This window comes from Pagrus major, chromosome 11 (assembly GCF_040436345.1).
Source record: "Pagrus major chromosome 11, Pma_NU_1.0".
Classification (NCBI taxonomy): domain Eukaryota; kingdom Metazoa; phylum Chordata; class Actinopteri; order Spariformes; family Sparidae; genus Pagrus; species Pagrus major.
Genome location: NC_133225.1, coordinates 12,757,355 through 12,780,411, shown reverse-complemented (window position 1 = coordinate 12,780,411; position 23,057 = coordinate 12,757,355). Strand labels below are relative to the sequence as shown.

Below are 23,057 nucleotides of genomic sequence, written 5' to 3'. Positions count from 1 at the left end.
TCTGTAAGTTGTTTTGATACTTTTGAGTTCCTACATTCACACTGAGGCTTGGGTTTGACTTCGACTCCATGTGAACTTTTGCATTTCTAAATAACCACCTCAGGATTTTCAGATTTCGTTCATTCGCATGAAAATGGACTGCGAGCAGAAGAATGCAAAAACTCTGATTATTGAAACCGTCGTGTGTACAAATTAACTTTTTCATCTTATTTGCCTTACGGTTATAATTGCATCATTGGCATGTGTACAGCTGTGACTATCTAACCGGGCATGTGCTCTGAAATCAGAACTGTTGTCTGTCAGAGACAAAGATGGACGCAGACGCCGCAAAAGTAGGAGGTTAGGGTTGGTTGTCAGTCAGTGTTGGTCTCTCTTAACCTGGGCCAGGACCTTTGCTAGGGGAAAGATCACCTTAACCAAGTTGTTCCAAGTAAAAGAACAGTCATATAACCAGTGTTGTAACGGGCAGATGCAGTTGGAAGGAACTGACAAACTACATAGTAAAGCATTCAGCAGCTGAAGAGCCAGATATTTCCCTCAGGAGTTGTTAGAGACCAAAAGCAGAGCAAAAAAATATGCTAAAATTGTACTTCCATTTGCCAGATGGCTACAACATGACTCCAAACAAATGATAATAATATAAGAATAAGAATGATAATGTTGCTCTGAAACTGCTGGATGTGTAAATTAGCAACATTGTATGCGAACGACTTCAGCATATCAACTTAAAATGTGATGATACTGTATGTCAGTGTTGTGTTCACAACTTGTTTCTGCTCCTCCCAAGTGTCCATTAAACATCAGGCTGCATTTTTCTGTCCCAATACTGTGAATTGAATCGTTCCACGCACATATATACATTATATTTTATATCTGTGTCGACACGCATACTCATACAGAGCTGGAGTTGCATCCAGGCAGAGAACTTGAAAGCGCCATGTCAACTGATATGACCGAACCCGGACAACATTTCCCAATTTTGATCCGATCAGGTCCCGACAGGTTCGGGTCAGATATCCGTGCTATAATAGGCACCACGTTACAATGCTAACACGGTCTGACTATCAAACTAGTTGGAAAGCGAAGGTTTAACATAAAAAGAAACTGATGTGATGGTGACAATATAGTGTGTGACCGTTTACATTCAACAGGAGACAGCTTAATCTGCCACGTTCACAGTAACACCACACACTCATTCATTCACTCACTCATGTTGCCCTTCATGTTTGATCTCCCTGACACTGCTGATGAGATTTAAACAAAACTTGAGGCGATGGCACATTTCACCACACATCTCCGGCGTTTTCATTATTAGTTGGCCGAGGGGGGTGAACGCAACCATTCCGGGTCGGCGCGAGATGACGGGAAGGATTGGGTACTGATTGGCCATGAGGGGGACGGTGTCATTTCCTACGAATTTCATACAAAACAAATTTCATCATTACATGAAGACGAGGGCGTGCTTCAACATAGTTTCCTGTTTGGTTCATTATGTTCGCCACAGAAGCTCTGCCACCAGGATTACCCCACTGTCCTTCATCACTCCCTCTCGTAACACAGTTTATTTGACTCTTATTCGTCCTTAATATCTTTCCTTTATGAGATTCATTATTCACTTCCTCCTTTTCACACTGCTTTAATTCAGCCCTGTACTGCCTCCCTCTCTCTTTCAGCTTTTCTCTTTTTCTCCGTCTTTCTCTCCTTCTTTTCTACTCCTTGTTTTTCTCTCTCCGTGCCCTTGTTGTCATTTAGCTACTTCCCCCAGCTCTGCCCTCCCCCTCCATCCACCTCTCTTTTCTCTCTCCTCTCCCTCCGTCTCTCTTTCTTTGCTATCTTACATTTTCTCTCCCCATCTCTCTTTCTCTCTCCATCCTCCTGCCCTTTTACTCCTCCACCCAGCCCTCCTCTCTTTCCCTCCATCCCTCTCTCTCTCTCTCTCTTCGGCTGAGGACAAGGAGGTGAAAGCCAAGCGGATTACAGTGGCAGTTTAATCTGGCTGACCCACCAAGGGATTGCTCTCTACTTTGCTGTGAGGCTGCAGGGCTGGAGGGCAGTGGGGCTGGGTGGGTGGGTGGGAAGGGCTGGAAGGGGAAGGAGACCAGGTTGTAGGCGGGGGTTGGTGTTCAGGGGGAGCAGAGAAGGAGGGAGGGGAAGGATAGGAGGAAGAAGGAGGAGGATGGGAGCGGCTGAATTTGTGGATTTTTTCCTGTTTGTTTCGGGACGAGCCAACATGCTCTCCAGGACAGGACTGTTTGTACGCACATATACACGTACACGTGCGTGTGTGCGTGTGTGTGGGTGTGACTGTGTGGTGCCAGAGGTGGGGGATGGGCTCTGGTTGTTATTAAGAGATGGAATATTAATGCTACTTTGCCTCTAATTTCTTTCCATCTGTCATCAAGTTGTCCTCTGTGTGTGCGCCTGTCTTAGTCTATGAATAGATACTCTTCAGATATTAACAGACAATTAGTCTGTTCTGTGTTTCAAAGACGGAAACACAAAAACGTCCTTGGCTTGATTTTTCTCTTCTTTTATTCTGAAAACATCAAAATCTCATTTTACTCCATCTTGTCAAAGTCATTCAAACTCACGCGGCTTTCATCCGCAGTTAACGCCCAGACTGAGGCCTCGCCAAATTTATCAGTTCAACGAGCAGCAGTCTGTGTCGGCTGCAGGTCATTTGTGTTTGTTTTTTTATTGCTATTTTTAATCTCTTGAAATTTGAACATGAAGAGCGAGGATAATGTGGCGATTAACAGTAGGGGTGCACACAAGGGCTCTGGTGGAGTTTCAGTTGTGTGTGTGTGGATGAAGTTTTTCATCTAAAAAATGAAAATATGTGTTTTTTTTTCTGTTTCCTGTCAGAGCAAACACTTTATTATTAAATCAGGCTTTCCAAATTAACTATAGCCTGGTAAAGGAAAAAAAAAACATTCAGCATTACAGCCTCATTGTTGATTGATATTTACCTGAAACAAACAATAGTTCGCCAGTGTTTTCAGCCCTCAGCTGTGCCTGCGGTCTGTCTTTCAGGCTGCAGGTACAACCTCGACCTGTCAGGCACGAGGGCAGTAGCCTGAGAGGCACAACCTGGGGCAAAGACATTCCTCATATCATTCTGCTGTTCATAAAAATTAATTGCTGTAAGCGTATGGTAATAATGAAAGGCGACTAAGATGAACATTTTTATCACCTCGTCTCTTATCTGGATTTTGGCAGCTGGACAGTAAGACAATGTTGTTGGGAGAGATTTGAGTGAGTAAACCAAACTGGAACTGCACAGAACAGAAACAAAAACTGGACTTTGAAACATGAGGGTGGACATTAACTCCCAGAGTGAATTACGCCAGAGATATTATAATAGAGGTGTGAACCATTAAGTTTTTTGATAGAACAGTTTGTAACACCAGAGATGGTGGTTTGTGACACATATCTAATCCATTCCCCCACAAAAGCCGATCGTCTGCTTTATAGCATCAGAACCTGGAAACACATCAATCAATCAATCAATCAGTCAAACTTTATTTATGTAGCACCTTTCAAACAAATCAAAATGCAATTCAAAGGGCTTTACATGTGCATATCAGCCAATGGTGTTGTTGCATTGACGTGCACAGGATTACCCACACGATTACCAAGAAAGGTGACGTTATTCAAATATTGTACATTAAACTCACCTTTGCTCAAGTGGTTTCACTCTGGATTGACCCTTAAAGGAGACATTTTTTGCTGTCCAGTGTTACAGCACTGTATTCCCCCTCAGTCTGCGGTCTGTTTTAGCTCCTGTCTCTTTAAGGCCCCTCCTCCTCAATACCCAGTCTGCTCTGATTGGTCAGCTCACACATGCCTGAGCCAGCACCGCCAACAACAACAGAGCAGCTGTGCTAAATCATTTCTTACGTGCCAAACTAGCTGCTAGGCAGAAATTATGCATATGTGTGACATGGTGATGTAGTGTGATGTGACAAAGTCACAGAATTAAAGGCGGGACTACTGACGAGGTGTTTCAGGAGCAGTGTTTTCTGTAGGAGAGAGGAGAACTTTGACCTTTTTTTTAACTTTCAAGATCTTTTACATGCTCAAAAACTTTTCCAAAACACTGAAGGAAAGGAAAAAAAACGAAAAAGCATAATAAGTGTGAAACGGCTTACAACCTGTTGGAAACCAATGAAAGTGAACTCTCATTCAGATAGAGGCCTGGTCTTGGTAGCCTGAAATAACTGCCTGATGAAATAACTGCAAAGATGGCTGCTGAGTGGCAAAACTTGCCTTAAAGGACTTTGGTTATGGTCTTGGATGCACACATGCAGAATCCCACCAGTTTTCAGCAACCAGCATTCAGCTCGTGAATAAACCTGCTAAATCCATTTTGGAGCAATCTTTTCAATTTAATATGAAGTACTACGTATTTTATCTGTTATATTGGCAGGGCGGTTGTGTTAAAAGATCTTTTAGGTTGGCCTTAAGGCTTTAGGTTTTTTTTTACTTCAATAGAGGCTAATTTTGTTCATTCACTGTGAGAAGAATGTAATGTTTCGGTCAAGAGGTTTGGCCTTGAACAAACAGGTTGTTAATAGAACACAGTGTGAATACAGTTTAGACATTAAGTGCCTTAACCTGTGCATCAAGTGGCAGCAGAGTAGAAACGTCCGGGCGAAAAGAAAGTTGGACGGCAGCCTCAAGCTTGACTAACGACTCTGACGATTTTTGTGCTGTTTTAATGTCCTAAATGGCTTGTTGTACAGTGCTGAACGCAGCGCGGGGGTCTGAGGCAGGCTGTGTCTGCCGCTCTGTTTGCCTCTACAATGCCTTTCATGTCCCTCATATCAGCCTCCCTTTCATCAGCTCACCCCCGCTGTGCCGTTTCGGAGGAGGGGTCCAGTCGGCGAGCCGGATTAGCTTCCAACTGGTGCTTGTCCAGATTCTGATTCTGAAGGGGGGGCTTAACCGACCTCGCCTCAGACAAGACGAGAGGAAGGAACAGGAGGGAGGGAGGAGAGGAGAGAAGAGGAACAGAGCTCCTGCGGGGCTGACGCTCCTCTTCAGTTGTTTACCTTGCAATTAACGTGCTGGATTGTCCTGTGAAAAGCAGGAAGAAGTCAAGTGTGGAGACTATAGAGCAGTAGGCCACCACTGATACAGACAGAGGAGCTGACGGGGTTCATTATACAGTAGGGAGGGCCTGGGGTGCTGCTCAACACCTGCTCTATTGGAATAGTTATGTATCCACACACACACACACACGCACACACACACACACACACACACACACGCTGTACAGCATTAAAATGTGCAAGAGCAAACCCCCATACTGCGAGTGTCATGGTCAGGGCACAGACGATGGCATCGACCAATCAGCAACAGATGCCCCCTGGAGATAAATGATCTAGACTGTGTGTGTCTCTGTGTGTGTGTGTCTGTGTGTGTGTGTGTGTCAGTAGCACAGTGGTCAACACAGGCCCTCCGCGCTGCTGTCATCATCACGCCACCCTGCGACATGGCTGCCTGGGGACCTTATTTTAGGCCACACCAGGTGCAAGTGTTTTGGGCTGGTTACATGATCTTGGATGAATGTGGGAGTGTGTGTGTGTTTTTGTGTGTTGTGCATGTGCGTGTGTGTTGGGGCTTATAAAGAGCTGTGATTGTGTTGCTGGGTCAGGACCGTGTGTGTGTCTGCGTGCTGGAGTCCAGGAAAGGTCAGAGATTGGGTGGAGGTGCCAGGAATAGGGGTGTGAGATGCCTGGGTGTCTACAGGGCCATGTGAGGCACACACACACACACACACGCACGCACTCAAACACGCACACACACATAAAAACACACACACATGCATGCAAGGCCTTCAAACCCGAAGACACAGCAGAACAAAAGCTGGTCAAAGTGGGGCAGTTTTCTCTCCCTCCCTCCTCAGTCTCCTCCTCCTCCTCCTCCTCCTCCTCCTCCTCCTCTCTGTCCCTCACGTCTATCCCCAGCACTGTTTTCCTCTCCTCCTCCTCCTCCCTCTCCTCTCCTCTCCTCTCCTCTCCTCTCCTCTCCTCTCCTCTCCTCTCCTCTCCTCTCCTCTCTCACGTAAACACGTTGCTGCTTTCTGGATCTGGGATGCCTGAGGGACAGAGCACAGACAGGAGCCCCGTCACCATGACAACAGCTTCTCTGAGCTGCCTGACACCCGGACGCCATTGGCTGAGGGCTGTTGGGGGAGGGGGAAGTGGAGAGAGAGAGAGAGAGAGAGAAGCGGGACTAAGTTAAGCAAGGGGTAGAAAGAGAAAAGGGGGTGGGTGGGCGAAGGGGGGTGATGTAGAGAAAAGGAGATAACGGAGGCAAACGACCACATTTCTCCTCACGGGGCTGTGCAGGTTTAACATAAAGAGGGAGAACGCGGAGGAAGAAGGGAGAAGGAGGTGGGGGAGAGGGCAGAGAGGGGAGGAGGCCGGTGTGTGTGTGTGTGTGTGTGTGTTAAAGGGTGTGGAAGCATGTGTGTAAATGATCTTCTCAGGGTCGTATGATCAAGCTGCTGGTCCAGGTTTGTCTGTTAATGTGTGCATACGTGTTCTAGTGCAGTTCATGAGAAATCAGTGTTTTCTCAACACCGGTCTCATATCATGTTAAAATGTCTCGTAACTGGACACCGTCAAAACCAAATTTCTTTCCTTCCGACCACGCTGAGTGGGAGAGAAAGTTCAGGTTTTTGCGGCTTCAAGGTCATGACAGAAGTGGAGATATTGTTGAGTAGTTACTACCACGCTATATTTTTAGCGAACAGTGGGGAGAAAGTTTTTGTGTCTCCAGATTTTCTCCCGTTGATTAGAAAAACATGTCTAAACAAGACTAAGGCTCAATCCCAATACACCCCTTTGCCCTACTGCTGCTGCTCGGAGGTTTTTCAGCGACACACTTATGGTCCTTTTCTTTATAGCAAGCATAAGACAATCGCTGCTAGTCCGCTGATGTCTCGGTAGCTATCTAGCTAGATTACGTTACATTTTAGTTGCTGCTTTGTGCACAACGGTGCCATGTTTTGATGTATTTCATGGCTGCATTCCCCCCCTTTGTTGCTATATGACGTTCAGAACATAACTCCTGTAATCAGTGCAGGCTTGCAGGGTAGGAGCAGTGTTGCTAATGTTGGCCTATAAAGCAGCTCTAGTGGCCAGGTAATGAAGCATTGTTCTTTTTTAATTGAGGAAAGCGTGAACAGTTATTCAAAACATCTCCAGCACACAAGAGAAATCCCCTCAGTTGAAGAAATAGTGGAAATGTTTGGTCCCCGTAACTGCCATCGAGGATAACTGATGACATATGAGTGTCTTGAAGGGTTGTCCTTGTGAAATTGGACCGAGCCCAAGTGTCTACGGCTGTGCTAGCAGTTCTGTGAGGCTGCACGTAGGCACAGCGGCGCTTTGAGCTAAGGCCCACGCCACTGTGTCGTCATGCTCACAATGATAAAGCTAACATGCTGATGTTTAGCAGTGCTGGCCATGTTTACCATCTTTTTAAAGTGTGTTAGCATGCTTACACATGTTAAGTAGCACTAAACATGAAGTGCAGCTCAAGTGTCACTCATTTTGCAGATATTTTGTCATTAAACCAAAGACTAATTTAAATTGTGATCTGTTGAAAAGTTAAGGGATCATCAAAGGCTGAGAGGAACATTGTCTTAATGTATCACGATCCGTCCAACAGTTGCAGAGACATTTCTCTGAAACAAAGGGACTGACTCATATTGCCACAATGATAGAGTTCTTTAAGCACACAGATAAAAGCAAGAAAAGCTGCCATTATATATTAATAAAAAGTCTTGTTGCTTAGCGTGCCAACGTGCACCTCTGCTGGAGCAGAGATGCTGCAGACTCCGTCTACGGAGGAGAACAGAAAATAGTAAGTCAAGTAAAAACTTGTTAATTATGTGTTAGAAGAATTCACTTTGTTCATTTCTGCACAAAGTGTTTCTTTTCGTGGACCAGAGGAGCAAATGATGAACTTATTTGGACTGATCTCGCGGCGAGAAAACTTAAATTTCTGCCATCACTTAAAAGCCTGGAAGGCTAAGAGCGTGCAGATTACAACTGACGTCACTTACCCAGTGTCAGTTTCTGGTGGAAGTCACAGTAGTCAGAGGAATCACCTGAAAACACCTGAAGTAAAATCCTGCCCTCCTGCCCTCCGAAACATGTTTGCCCATACAGCTTAAAGGTTGCTGGCAGTGTAGTGGCATCAACATCCTGCATAAATGTGACAAATCCACACAGCTGAAACACAGATCAACCAAATGTTCGTCATTTTGTCGCTGGTTTTGTGCGAGGCTTCAGTTCAGGCTTCAAGGAGGAAGATCGAGAAAAAGGGAAAGTGACAGATTAACAGAAGAGGGAGAAAAAGACAGAATCGAGGACAGAGAAACAGCAAAACCGTCAAGCTCTTCACCTAAATAAACCAAATAATAGAAAACAATGATGTAAAATATTAAATACAACAAAATGCTCTGCTTAAGAGGCTACAGGACTCTTAACCATTAACATATTTTATCAACTCCAAACGTATTAATAATGAAATATAATCTGCTTCTTTGCTCTAATTTGTACCAGGAGGACACGCAACAGCCGCCGATGTTTTCATTACCCGCTGGTGCGATTTGATGGCAAAACCATCAGAGTTATTGAAGCCGTGGTTCCGATTGAGAGTGAGCCGGGCCGCTGATGTGGCTTGAATATTTTCCAGTGTTTGCATTACTGTACCTGCAGAAAGGCTGTGAAATGCAATGCACCATGTTTATGTGTAGCTTGGCAGCCTGCCGGCACTGCTCGGAGGAGAAACAGCAAATGAAAAGTGTGTGTGTGTGTGTGTGTGTGTGTGTGTGTGTGTGTGTGTGTGTGTGTGTGTGTGTGTGTGTGTGTGTGTGTGTTTTGGAGCATAGAGACGGGATGGTGTGTGTGTGTGTGTGTGTGTGTGTGTGTGTGTGTGTTTAGCTCCTTGTGTACTGGGTCTTCCTGCAGTTCTGTGATCACTGGCATATTTAAACTAATCATTGAAGAGGGGGAGCATGTGTCTCCATGAATATGATCTCGGGTGCTGCATGCTGTGTGTGTGTGTGTGTGTCTCTGCTTCTATGTGTGTGTGTGTGTGTGTGTGTGTGTCTGTAGCTCTACATGTGTGTGCAACCACAACTCACACAGGGGGCATAAATGTCTCAGGCTGTGCTTGCACACGTGTTGGTGTATCCATTTGCAGGAGACAAGAGTTTTACTCACGCACTCACACACGCACACACTCTTTCTCTCTCACACACACATGCACACACACACACACACACACACATGCTGAGGGAGAGTGTGTTGAATTGAAGAGAAAAAGGCGAATGAGAGGAGGTTGTTTCTAAATCAGAACCAGAAGTTCAGACAGAGTGACGGAGCAGAGGCTCAGATAGGGGGGTCGTTATGTGTGTGTGTGTGTGTGTGTGTGTTTCCGGAGTGTGTGTGTGTGTGTTGCAGCGCAGCACAGCCCGGTCTGGTGTGTCTGTCTATTGGGGTGAGGAGGTGAGGGGAAAGAAGGGGTCTGGATCGGGTGGGGCAGGTGGGGGCAAAGAGGGATGTTTGCCCTCCCTTCTTCCTACAAACAGGAGTGAACAGTAAGCATGTTTTTACCTCGGCCATTAATCCTTTCTACTGACTAGAGACCAGAACAAAGCACAAAGAACAGAAGCATCTTGTTTCTCTTTCTTTAAGTCTCTATTTTCTTCTTCTTCTTCTTCTCTCTGCGACCCTTTTCATTCGCTCTGTTTCCCTCCTTCTTGCTCTCTTCTCTCTGTTGCTATCTCTCACAGTCTTATCTTCATGTCTCAGTCTGTGTATGTGTGTGTGTGTGTGTGTGTGTGCGTGCGTGTCGTCCCCTCTCTGGTTCTCTCGCTGTGCGTGCCAATGCTGTGCTACGCTGGCTGAGACTATGCTGGGGATATTTCTGTCAGCCTCTATTTATTTATTGATGGCGATGCTGGTGAGAGTTCGCCTGCCTCCGTGCGTGCTTGTGTTAAGCGAAAGTGAGGTGCTCTCTGGAAATCTTCCCCTCCTCTTCCTCATCTTCATCTTCTCCCCTTGCACGACACCTCCGGAGTAAATATTTGTCAACCCTCCGTCCAAATGACGGCGCCTGGGTCCGACCCAGTAAGCGTTGGCTCTTTGACCTCCGAGTATAGCCGGATGAGAACTAGCTGCTCCTGCGCACTCTGTCTTGTCTCGTGTGGAGGATGAAAGGCCGGTGTCCCTGAAATGGAAGTCTAAATCATCCCTGAAAGAGCACCTCCCTGACGCCGCTGTCTCTGACAACAAGCTATGGCAAGCTACGAGCCACGCTGCCTGGCAACCGAAACAGTTCCTGGAAGCAAGAATGCAAATAGAGCACATTAATGTCAGATCTCATTGTGTGTCAGGCCCTGCTGAACTCTGGGAGCCTGTCGACTGGTGGTCCAGAGGTCAGCAGGTCCTAGCGAGGCTGTTTATCTCCCAGTGTGTCTTCTAGGGATGTACAGGGGGAGGAGCTAACGGAGGATCAGAGAGGGAGGAGGCAGGCAGGTATAGTAGTAAGTGACCCTCCGTCTCGTTCTGCCAGCTATCATTGGTGGCATGGTATCTACTCACTAATGGGAGGATGGGAAAGATTGAGAAATAACCCATTGGAACAAGGTCCCTCCAGCAGATTATTGCAAGGGTTAGTGGGTATTTTTGTGAATTGGGAGATTTTCGTAGCTGCCAGAAATTCTCCATAGCTCCTACTCGTAATGACGACTAGAGAGTTTCCTACATTTTAAAGTGAAGGCCGGCCACCAGACACTAACCTTCAGGTTAAAAAAGAGCAATGGTGCTGTTTAAATCAGCAAATGTTGATCCGAGAAGAGGTTTGATTAGGAGGCGAGATGTGCTAGTCTGGGCTGTTTGCTGGGGGAAACCCGGGATAAGCAGGTTGACGTAAACAATGACACAAGATTAAAACAAAAAACATGAACCTTCATGTAAAACAACAAACCAAAATTTGATATGAGATGTGTTGGTCTCGGTGGTTCGCCACCTCTCTTTCTTCGGGGAAACCTGGGCAAGTAGGTTGACGTAAACATTGTTTTTCCACATCGCTGCTCATATTAATGGTTTGAATGATGTGACATGAGTTTAAGCACGAGTACTGACTGAACTGAAGGCGATCATAGGTAAACTAAAGAATCAGCACTAACAGTCAATCTCTTTTTTTTTCCTTTTCCATGTCTTGCTCCCTGCGTTACTGAAAGCAGCAACCCCCCCACCCCCCCATCCCATTTTCTCCTTATCGGTTCCCTACAGCGGTGCCAGCACTCCTTTTCTCTTACACCTCCTCCTTATTTGGCCACTCTCTCTCTCTTCATTTGGCCTCCCCGTTATTTTCTTTCTTTCCTCTTTTTTGTTTCTCTTTTCTGACCTCTGTTCTTACTCTTCTTAACATCTTTCTTTTTTGCCTTCCTCCCTCAATTTTTCCCTCTTTCCTCAACGTGCCCCAGGGCCCTCAGAGTTTCGGCAAGTCCCACAGACCGTCCATTGTCTTGGGAATGCGGTTTTCTGTCTCCCCTCACCTCCTCCACCTCCTCCTCCTCCTCCTGTCTGGCAGGAGACTGGGTTAGGTGGTGTTTGGCTCCTGGGTCCTCAAGGCCACTGAGTTTAAAGACTCGAACCTGACTAACCTTTGGACCTGCACCAGGACAGCTGATCAGGCTCAACTTGGCATTAGACTTGCTAGAAATCTGAACACTCTTTGGAGAGGACAGGCGATGTTTAACATTGCACAGGCTATTTGTCGTTAATCTTGAGATGCTCACCCTGATTGGCTTTGTGTACTGTGTTGTTTGATTGATACTTTAAGTGTCACAATCAGAACTGAAAACATCACCAAAAGGAGAGTTTGCAAGAATCCATCACAGCTTCTTAACGCTCCCGTCAAAGGTTGTTGCGTTAACAGACTGCTTGATCCTCCTGTGTTTGGTGCGTTTGGCTTATATGTGTACGTTAGTCTTAAAATGTACTGTATGCACGAGTATGACGGAGGAGATGACGCACCAGCAAAGCTTCATGTGAATTTCTATATTTATCTAAATGTTTGAATCCGATCTTGTTGATCATTTGGTCCACATGGTGGTTCCTCTGGGAGATGAAATGGGAATTGGTAGCGTGTCTGTACCCAACCCCCCAATGTCTGGCGCTCAGGAGGACTGCTCCTATGGGAATGCCTCTTCCTGCCTGGTGCAACACACACACTCACACACTCACACACACAGACATAGGTATACAGACACACTCCAAAATAGAAATGGGGTGAGTGGATCAGACTGGCGTGAGATGGTTTTAAATGTCTGGTCTAAACATAAGCATTGGACGCACAGACTGTGAGAGTGGACGGGTGAGAATTTGGCCTGAATGTCAAATGTGCAGGTCTATTGTTACAGCAGAACATATTAAATGGAGTAGTTGGCTGTGACTTTTTATTCTGTCTCCCCAGCACAGTGTTTACTCAGCTCATTTCTGCTATTACCACATTATACAGGATAATATATGGTAATTCTTAAACTGTTTTCCGAGCTAAAGACGTCTGACTTCAGCTTCAGGTCCACCATGTTGCTTTAGGCGCTATGGAATGTGTACAGCCCGTCTGTAACTCCCCGGCTGCTCTCTCCCTTTCCTTTTTCTATGTTCTCAGTATACTGTACCACCACTTCCCTCTCCTTTTCATCTTGCACCTTCTCGGCTCTGCAGAAATAAAATCCAGTTGTGGGAGCATAACATTCGAAAGAGAGAAGGAGAGAGAGGGGGAGAAAAAAAAAGAAGTGAGCGGGAGAATATGAAAGAATGCCAAAGAATAAGGAGGAGGTAGATATTGCTAACAAGGTTGCCAGAGACTCTTTTCATTTTTAATAGTCCCGTAGGAGGTCTGGCTGATAAAGTGTTATGTTATATTATTAAATCTTGGCAAAGTTTGAGCTGCAACTGATTCCAACAGTAGCAGGTGTGAGAGTGAGTCTGTAGGTTAGATAAACTGCAGCGAAATTAATGGACAGCGTCGTCGAGTCTGTAAAGAGCCCTGTCTGTTTCAGAGCTTCTGTCGAAAATTGTAAAGCTTTTACATTACAGTGTAAGTTAGAATCAACAAGTCATAAATAATCTGCAACTACCAGTTTGTGTCTTGCTAATCCCTTCCTCTCTCTTGATACTGCTGTAGTGATTCATCTGACAACATACATATGGCTCCTGCATACATTGTGATTACATGGTCAGTGTCTTAGTCCACATGTACACGGGTATTGTGTCTCTCTAAATGTAAACAATATAATAACACATTTTCTAAAAGGTCCCTTTCAGAGACCTAAAATGCTGTTCACATTAAGACAAAAAACACACAGAAAAAGCTTTGTTTTAAGAAACATCCGTGTACATGTATACAGCGTCTACAGCTGGCATTATAAGCCGCTAATACAGCCCTGCTTTAAAAAGTGCGTCAGGTCAATGCAGCATTTAGTGGAATGACTTTGTTCTGCAGTCTTGCAAAAGTTGAGTCAGGTCCCCTTTTTTTCAGGACGTACTGGCCACACTGATATGAATGAGGAGGTGTCATGCAGTGTTCATCCTAAAAAAAGTAGCAGCTTTGTAGCATTCACCGTTCCTTGAGGTTTACACTGTATCCCCTCTCCTCCATTTGCTACTTTCTGTCGATGCTGGTGTTGATGAGACAGGAAATGATGCATTTTGAATACAAAACTCTGGGATCTGTCCTCTGAAAACGTGCTTGTTTTGGTGCAGTAGAAAAATCGCCCCAACACTGATGATTTCCAGTGTTTAGTCCAGTGTTTGTGTGTTTTGGTTCTGTGATAATCATCATTTCCTAAGGTGTTTCTAAGATCAATGAGAACAATCATTTTGCCAATTGTCATCCTCCTCTGTGCTGACTAATTGCCATTTAAAAGAAATCTTTTTTTAATATAGTAAAATCTATTCCTTCCCCTTTTCTCACTATCTCGTTCTTTCAGGAAATATTCCTTGATATGTAACGTTGTAAAGGCTGACTATGTAGGAGACAAACATACAGAGTGCAATTACTTCACGAACGTAGACATCAGAACCTACGAAAAAACTAAATATTTGCAGATGTGTTGCTCGTTAAATGTCACTGCTGTGCGCATACGTACATACACACCTATATGCGGTTGCAGTCCATGTACTTGTGTGTGTGTGTGTGTACAAAGGAAGATTTCACTGTTGGATTCTCTGCTGCTGATCAGTCTGAGATGCTCGGTGTCTGTCTTTTTTTTTTTTTGGTGATGAATTCCTTATAATTTATATACTTTTTGTGTCACCATTTCTCCCTCAGTGTTTCCTAGAATTATATTCTACAAACCTCAGACTGCAGCTGAGAACCTGAACCTTGATTTTCTGCTGTGGTTTTTCTACGTGTAGGTGGAAAGAGTTAAAAGTGACAATGAAAGTGGTGACAGAGGTTGAGGTTCTGTAGCTGAAAATAGCGAGCATCTCGCTTGCTTGGCAAAATGTACATGTCTTGTGGCTGCATTGCATTCTGGTCTACAGAGGCTGAGGGGGACTTCTCAGTGCTTCTTATATAATGGATCTCTCTGTGTGATTGTTGAAAGGGTAGCTGATGAGCGACAGTCTTGCTCTCTGATTCTGAGGTACTGACACGAGAACCTGACCCTGACTGCAGATGTTTTACTCTGGAAGATATTTATTTATATTTGTCCCACAAGGAAAACCAGTGAAACAGACCCAGAAATGAAACGTGCTTCAGCTTTTTAGCCGTGTCAAAGGTGTTGTACTGTACCATCACCTGTGAAGTGGCCTGTCAGGAGATGATCTACCCGCTCCTTCCTGATTTGCAGACCTCTCTGACCTGCAGAGCCGAGCGTTGACTGAAGCTCTGCTGGATAAAGGGTCCATGTCTGGACTCGGTGAATAAGAGACGTGGTAGCGTGACACCAGCCAGTTATTTCAGATGACAGGAGGGAGATAGAGCATGATAAAATCATTGTCCCAAACTCTCTCTCTCCCTCCTGTCTCCCCCACTCTCTCTCTCTCTCTCTCTCTCTCTCTCTCTCTCTCTCTCTCTCTCTCTCTCAGACAATCACTTACACACCTTTCATTCTTCTACAATACTCACGTTGGGTTTTGTCTCTGAGCTCCTAGCATTCTATTATTCCCTAATTAGCAGCATTAATAAGCTTCAATTAGGCATATAGCTTTGAGTGCATGTGGCAGTCTGCCTCTTTCGTTCAGTGTGTGTGTGTGTGTGTGTGTGTGTGTGTGTGTGTGTGTGTGTGTGGACGAGCGTCATCATGACACCCTGTCCTCTGGTTCTCTGGTGGCTTTCCACCCAACACCAACTGCCTAATGAGGGAGTGAAAGGCCACGGGCGGAGGGGGTGTGTGCTGCATATCGGTGTGTGTGTGCACTTGTGTTTGTGTGTGTGTGTGTAATTAAAGAGCAGTGTCAGCAGGGGGGACCTGTGTTAGAAAGGGTCACCAGAGCGAGCAGCAGGCCATCGCCAACCTTTGGTCATTATCTACCGACATCGCCAATAAAGGCTTCTGGGTGTGTGTGTGTGTGTGTGTGTGTGTGTGTGTGTGTGTGTGTGTGTGTGTGTGTGTGTGTGTGTGTGTGTGTGTGTGTTTATGCTTCTGTATGTGTATGTGTGTGTGTGTGGCCAGCTACTAAATTACTACAAATCATACTGAATGTGTTTTGCGCAGTTTATGCGTGTTTGTGTCGCTGTCATTTAGCTTATTGTTTCGCACTTAAGTAGGGTTCAGTTCAACTCTTGCTCCTGAGTTTCATCAGTCTTGTTGTTGTACTAGTGCTGCAGCTGAAGATTATCCTCATTATTGATTCATATTTCAGTCATTTTCGAATAATTGATTTAGGAATTCATCTGTTGGCTGTCAAAAAAACGGTGTAAAGTGTCCATCACAATTTCTTGGAACATTTTTCAATCGCTTGTTTTGCACCAACCTACACTTTAAAATCCAAACATATTTCATTTCCAGTAACGTAAAACAGGAAAAGACAGAAAACCCTCATTTTTCAGAAGCTTGAATCCAGCAGTGTTTGTCGTTTCTGCTGAATGAATGACCATTCAAACAGTTGCCGACTAATTGTTTCAGCCCTGAACTAAGAACTTACTTACAATGTGTATTTTAGAGGTTTTATTCATAGTTTAATTTACAGTAGTTATTCTCATTTCTGTAGGTGTAACTATGATCTGTAAAAATGCAAACACAGATACAACAAAGCCAAGAGGGACGTGTAATGCTTGGGTAGCCGATCAGAGAGGTGGTAAACAAGGCAACATGTCAGCCAGATCTACAGCAAGTACAATAGGTCAAAGTTGAAGCAGGGAGTCGGTCTGAATAAGACAAAGTTTGGGTGACAGTATTGCTGTGCTGCTGATCGTGTGTCTACAAACACTCAGTATTGAACTCTGTCCGTTCAATGTCACGACCTCCAAGAGGAACAATGACCAAAACTATGTATTAAACTGGAATTATGCTTTAAACGTGAATTCTCAATTGTTCTAATATGTGCAATTTCTTTATTTATTTTGGTTGTTTTGTCTATCATGTGGTATGGATCAGTCCGCAGCCATCCAGCCACCAGAGAGTCAGCACATCAATATCATGTTTACAGGAGGCAGGAATTGACGAGCAGAGTCGTCTGCGTTTCTGCACTCATTTGTTTCATCTCAAGCATTTTTTTCACGTGTCTGTGTGCATATATTACGTGTGCACAAATCTGTGTGTTGATGCCATCTGCATCCGCGGAGTGTGTTGTCTTCCCTGTCAGGTGGTGTGTCTGAATTGCCATAGGTTGATTGGTTAGCCTGAGAGGCAGCAGCGGGAGTAAAGGCAGGTGCTCCGGGGCAGCAGGGGGAGAGCCGCTGCGAGGTCCCCCAGCCACAGTGCCTTCCCTCTGGGCTTCCAGCTCCGAGCGGTGTCTGGGTTGCTGGGAGGCAGCTCCAGGCTCCTGGGGCCCTGATGCTGGGAAGAGATGCTTGGGATACGAGGAGAAGGGATGTGTGTGTGTGTGTGTGTGTGTGTGTGTTTGTTTGTGTTTGTGTGTGTTCTGTGGGGGGATCCCAAGCAGATTTGTTTACCGGTAATTAATTCACCTGATTGACATAACAGCTGCCGGAGCAATGGGAAGGCAACGGCATATGTGTGTGTGTGTGTGTGTAATATATACAGTACGCTCCCATGCATAGTCACTGTGTGTGAGTGAGCATAGTAATGGCTGCATACCTGTTGTGTGTGTGTGTGTGTGTGTGTGTGTGTGTGTGTGTGTGTGTGTGTGTGTGTGTGTGTGTGTGTGTGTGTGTGTGTGTACGCATGCCTGTGCAGAGAGCAGCCATCGAGGGCATTTCCATGTGGCAGGGTTGGGAGTCGGGTTCCTGGCAGAGCAGCCCAGCAGCTCTCCGTCTTCCATCGATTAGACCCGTCTGTCGGCCGGCAGCCCTGCTTGCACTCCTGCCTCTCCTCCGCTAATCCTTATAGAGTTGACTTCACTGACAGACTTATTGGAGCACTCGAAGCTGAGGAGGAGAAGGAGGGCTGTGACAGAAGGACAAATGGGGCAGCTGAGAGGAGAGGGTGATGACAGTTAGAGGAATCCCTATTTTTGTTACGGAAACCAACAGTTTGTCTGCTGCTAATCAGCCTGCAAGTCACAGAGAGCTCACGGACAGACACACAATGGAGCATGAACACAACTCGGTTTATTCCTGCACGGATCTCAATTTTAACTGAATTATCAGTCTTTTTCTTAGTAAGCCTCACCCTTTCTTTGCACCAAGGACAAGTTATTTACATTAACAGCTTCAGCCCGTCTGCTTTTTCAGCAGTATTCACAGTTTGTGCTTTTTTGTGTAGCTGTGGAGCTCTGCTCTGCAAAGACTGAGAGAGAGGAAGAGAGAAGTGACTGAATAATGTAAGCTCGCAGAAGAATTGAACTGGACTGCGTGTGTGTGTGTGTGTGTGCGTGTGAAAACTTTATGTTCAGAGCCTCAGGGTGCCGTGATGGACTTTTAACATTTTCATGTGTTTGTGATGACGTTACACAGTGTGTGTGTGTGTGTGTGTGTGTGTGTGTGTGTGTGTGTGTGTGTGTGTGTGTGTGTGTGTGTGTGTGTGTGTATATATGTGTGTGTGTGTTTTTGGGATATAGAGTGTGTGTGGGAGTTGCTGAAGACTGTACGGTCAGTCCAGGCAGAGTCCTTGCGATCTGAAAGAAACACAGACCCGCACACACATACAGTATACTCACAGACACACACACACACACACACACACTCACACAAGCACTCACAGGTCGGTATCAGTGTTGTTGTGGCCAGCAGGTAGCAGTGTGTTGGCCTGCTTGTCTGGACCCAGATAACAGCAGATCCATTACCCCCTGGAAGCTGAGGTCTGATCACTGGACAGATAGAGCCGCTCACTCACTGTCTGTGGGCCATCCAGCCAGCCAGCTAGCCGGCCAGCCTCCACTGTGGAGCTAAAGAGGATCACAACCAGGGGCGAAAGGGGAGCAGACTCCCTCTGTTCGAGGAAATGATCAAATACATGCTTAATTTTACAGAACGACTACTCTTTCTCATTTACTCAGAGAGAGAAAACTCATAGAGTCCTTTATGTCTCAGCCTACAGTATGAATATACAGTACGGAGATGAATAAAATGACCCTGATTATAGAACAGCCTCTTTTAATGCATCCCCTGTTTGAAAGATAAGAATAGTTTGCGTTATGAATAAAAGAGCCATATTTTTCACATTAGTGATATCATTAACATGAAAACTGCATTGTGTAGTTCAGTTAGACACACAAACCAGGTGATGTCATAAAATAGTTATTACCAACCTTCAATGGAATATTCTTGCCAAGACCTAGATGAGAAGATTGATGCCACTCTTAAATTTGTATGCTGAATATGTAGGTAGTGCATGTAGAAGTTAGCTCAGCTTAGCACAAAGACCAGAAACAAGGGGGAAGAGCTAGCCTGGCTCTGTCTGAAAGTAACAATATCCCCCTAACATCACCTCTAAAGCTCGCCAATTGACATGTTATAACAGTATAAAAATTAGAAGTTGTTGCTTTACGGGGGATTATGTGCGGAAATTTTGTACACTTTTTGAAGGATTAATTAACATTATGTCACAAGTTAGCATGCAAACCAGCTAGCTCCGGTCTGTTCTGTCTTGTAATACAACTCCGAGTCTGATCAGGTAGCTGCGCGGCTCACTGAGCTAACTATCTTACGGCAGCTACATTTAGCAACAGTTAGCGGTTACTCTGGTCATATGCTGACCCCTACTTTATTGAAGTGACCTTCAGGTGGCTAATTCTTACATATATCACCTGTAATTAGCGAGCTCCAGAGGTCCTTGTCATTTTTGGACAGATCCAGGCTAGCTGTTCCCCCCTGTTCTCAGTCTTTACACTAAGCTAAGCTAAGCTAACCAGGTGCTCGCTCTAGCTTCATATTTACTGTCTCAGCAAAAAAGCAATTTACAGTAAATGTTTTTCTCAAAATGTCAAAAGTACAAACGAAAGTAGATTGTTCCCTGGTTTCCTAGGCGTTCAGGAGCTTTCACCTGTACACGACCCTTCAAATTGCTAGCAGAGACATGATAAAAGAGCGAAGGCAAGTTGGAAAAAAATGTATGTTTCCCTCAAGAAACAAAGTCACACAACGGAGAACGTACTGGAAGAGAGAATAAACGAACAGAGAGCTTCACATTTCTAAAATATTGAATACTTAATTGATCTGGAAGCTCTTTTTCCAGTATGGAGGAGGAGGTATGGACGGATGCAGTATTGAGACTGAAGATGTTGAACGTGGCCAACAAGCCAGATCATTAGTTAAACTGGATGAAGATAGCTCGCATGAGAATTTGTGTGAAAGGAATGAAGATAATGCAGCCCTAATGGTTGTATGGAGGTGGGGACAGGGTGAGACAGACAGAGGAGTGTGTGTGTGTGTCTGTGTGTGTGTGTGTGTGTGTGTGTGTGTCAGGTTTGTTTGTGTGCAGAGAGAGAAAAGGAGGAAGATAGTGGCAAACAGGGCAGCTATCAAAAGCCACAGGCTGCTTTAAACTCCATCTCTGTTTCTTCTTCTCTCTCTCTCTCTCTCTCTCTCTCTCTCTCTCTCCCCCCCACCTCCTCCCCCCACCTCCCTCTCTCTGCTCCCTGGCCATGCTGATGATTGACGGCCTGAGGGTTTTAATGGGCACTGGAGAGCAGGAGCTGAGGTCGGGGTTGTCATGGCAACTAGGAGAAGGGGCCTTTTGCTGCTGCTTCACCTGAGTACTGTGGAGCCACACACACACACACACACACACACACACACACTCGCCACACATACTTACATGCCAGCACCACTTCCATTCACTCTTCCTCACTCCCTGAGATGCCCTGCCGTTCATCCAGCTACCTCTGGCCTCCTCTCTTCCTCCTCTTGTTCTCATTCCATCCTCCTTTTCTTGTTCTCTCCTGGTGTGTGTGTGTGCGCGTGTGTGTTTATACAGAATTGACTCTTTGTGTGTTGTCCCATTGTTCAATAAACAGCTCACAACTATACACTTTATAGGGCCCAGTTAGAGGTCAGAAGTGTGTTACATCGCTTTGGTTTTTTTTGTTCTGTAAAGTTGCCCCATCAATCAAACGTCATTCTGTTATGTCTGCTGTAGAGGTGTTTGGTCCAAAATTTGGACATGATCCGAGACAGACCGCTGGAAAAACCAACCTGTTTGCAAGCCTTTTGCCTGGAGAGCCTCTTTTTCAGGACCGGGTGACTGAATAAGCAAAAGTAGCTCCTCACATGGGGCATGTTCAGTAATTTTTTATTCATTTCTTTATTTTTCTGTCAAATGTATTCATTTATTAGAATTGTATGGTGTTCTTGGCAAGGGTTATATAAGAAAGCTACTATATTGTATCGTATCGTATCGTATCGTACGTATCGTATCGTTTCGTATCACATCGTATCGTGTCGTATCATATACAGGTTGACTCCTCTTGTTTTTGGGTTGGGTATAAGTGGGACCCAACAAGCAGCAGCTGTTGAAATTCACGGTTCAAAAAAAACATTTTTATCTTACAATGATAATGATTGTGATCAGAGCCAATAGTGGGTCTACACATATTGACGCGTAGACCTGAGAAAAGCAACAATATAACTAGATCTGACCCTTTGTTCCGAACATAATCTGGACGGAGTCTGGTTGTGGGTTTGGTCTCGATTGGTCTCGACTTGTGAAAACATCTACAGGGAAGTCTCTTTTCAAGATTTATTTATTTGGCATTTATTGCCCTAATTTGATAGTTAGCACTTAAGAAACATGGGTAGAGATGACATGCAACAACGGTCCTCAGCCAGAATGAGGTTGTGAATGCTGCAGCCACTTTGTACATGTCCCAGATAGTGTTACCATACTTGAATTTTTATCTTCTATACAATTCCTTGAAAAATGCTGATATTTCATAACCCTTTCAATACCATAGGGAAAAATTGACACATGGAGGGCGTGCAAGCATGAGCAGCTGGTACCAGTGTATTGATACTGAAGAAAATGAGTATTGAAACCGGTTCAAATATTCAGAATTGATACGTATCGATATATGGATATTTTTGACAACCTGCTGCGACAATCCTCTAGAAGTTTTAAAAAGTACTTGGCAGAAAACTGTGCATAAACCTCATATCAGACGTGTTAGTGTCGAGCTATCATGAACTTTAAATCTTTCAGTTGACCTGTGTATCGGGCCGTCTCTGCGCTCAGAGGACTGTGTTTGATAAATAACGTGAATTATTACTAATAACTTTCCTTGACTGTCTGTTTTGGTTGATACTCTTGACTTATCGTCTGCCTGCTTGTCTGCTGTTGAGGCTGGGAGGAACTGATGCGGTTCACACACACACACAGACCTCAGAGCATGTGTGTGTCCTGCCTCATGGCCCCGGGGCCTGTTAGTTAGCGTCTGGGCTGTGCGGGTCAGCCGAGGGATGGAGGGATTGTTTGCTCGGGAAGTGAGTGAAGCTCCAGTTACAGTGGGGGGAGGGGCCGGAGTAGAGCAGTGTGTGTATGTGTGTGTGTGTGTGTGTGTGTGTGTGTGTATGTGTGTTTCTTGATTTTCTGAATTGTCTTATGTTTGGCAGCTAGCAGATGTTGTTCATAAAATAAACAGAATTAACACCAACTAACTTCTCTATGACTGTGCAACAAGTCCTCCGACCTAATCGCTGAGATGATTCATTATGAGCATTTTTCAGATCTTCTGATCACTTCCGTGGTTGAGCTACGTGTAGGCAACTAGAACTACTTGGTTACGGTTCAAGAAACACTGTGGTCATTGACAGTGTGTCAGTATGGGAGGAGGGTTGTTTTTAGCTTTATAATCCCTCCTCCACAGCGTTGGACTGAACTGGCTCCACATTCTGACTGAAAATTTGTTCTCTGGGTAACTTTTTCGTCTCCTCGTCTCATCGCTCTGTGAATTTCTCAGAGCTCAGACTAAGCAGTCATGACCAAACACCGACTGTCAGCCTCACTGCCTCAGAAGAAAAACCAGAGCAGCAGCAGAGTGTCACATCTGTCTTCCCCCTGATGTTGAAAATCATTATGATTGAGAGCAAAGATGAAGGAAATGATGCCAGAAACATTGCTAGGAATTTAACTAAATCCTTCGAAGCATGGGAGTGGTCTGGATAATGAACCTCAATACTTTTACTCAACGAAATGTCTGTAATATTGAGTGTAAAACTGTTGGCAAGTAAAGCCGGCAAGAAAGCTTGATCAAATCCTTATTCTTGCTGAAAAGACAAAAGGATGCATATTTAAATCGGTAAAAACAGAACTTTGACATTTGATCTGTAGCTCTACATGGAGGAGCTTTCATTTTGAAACAGTTGGAGTGTTGCGTGTGGACCTTGAAGAGTGTTATTGTTCAGTCAGACATTGTGTATATGTACAGTCTGTACATCTTCACATAGTTTCTGTA

General features: G+C 44.9%; 1 protein-coding gene across 2 annotated transcripts in view; it reads left to right on the top strand.

Moving 5' to 3' along the window:
• Window positions 1-23,057, top strand: part of ssbp4 (single stranded DNA binding protein 4) — an 88,497-nt gene that overhangs the window by 41,768 nt on the left and 23,672 nt on the right. The gene's annotated exons all lie outside the window — the stretch shown is intronic.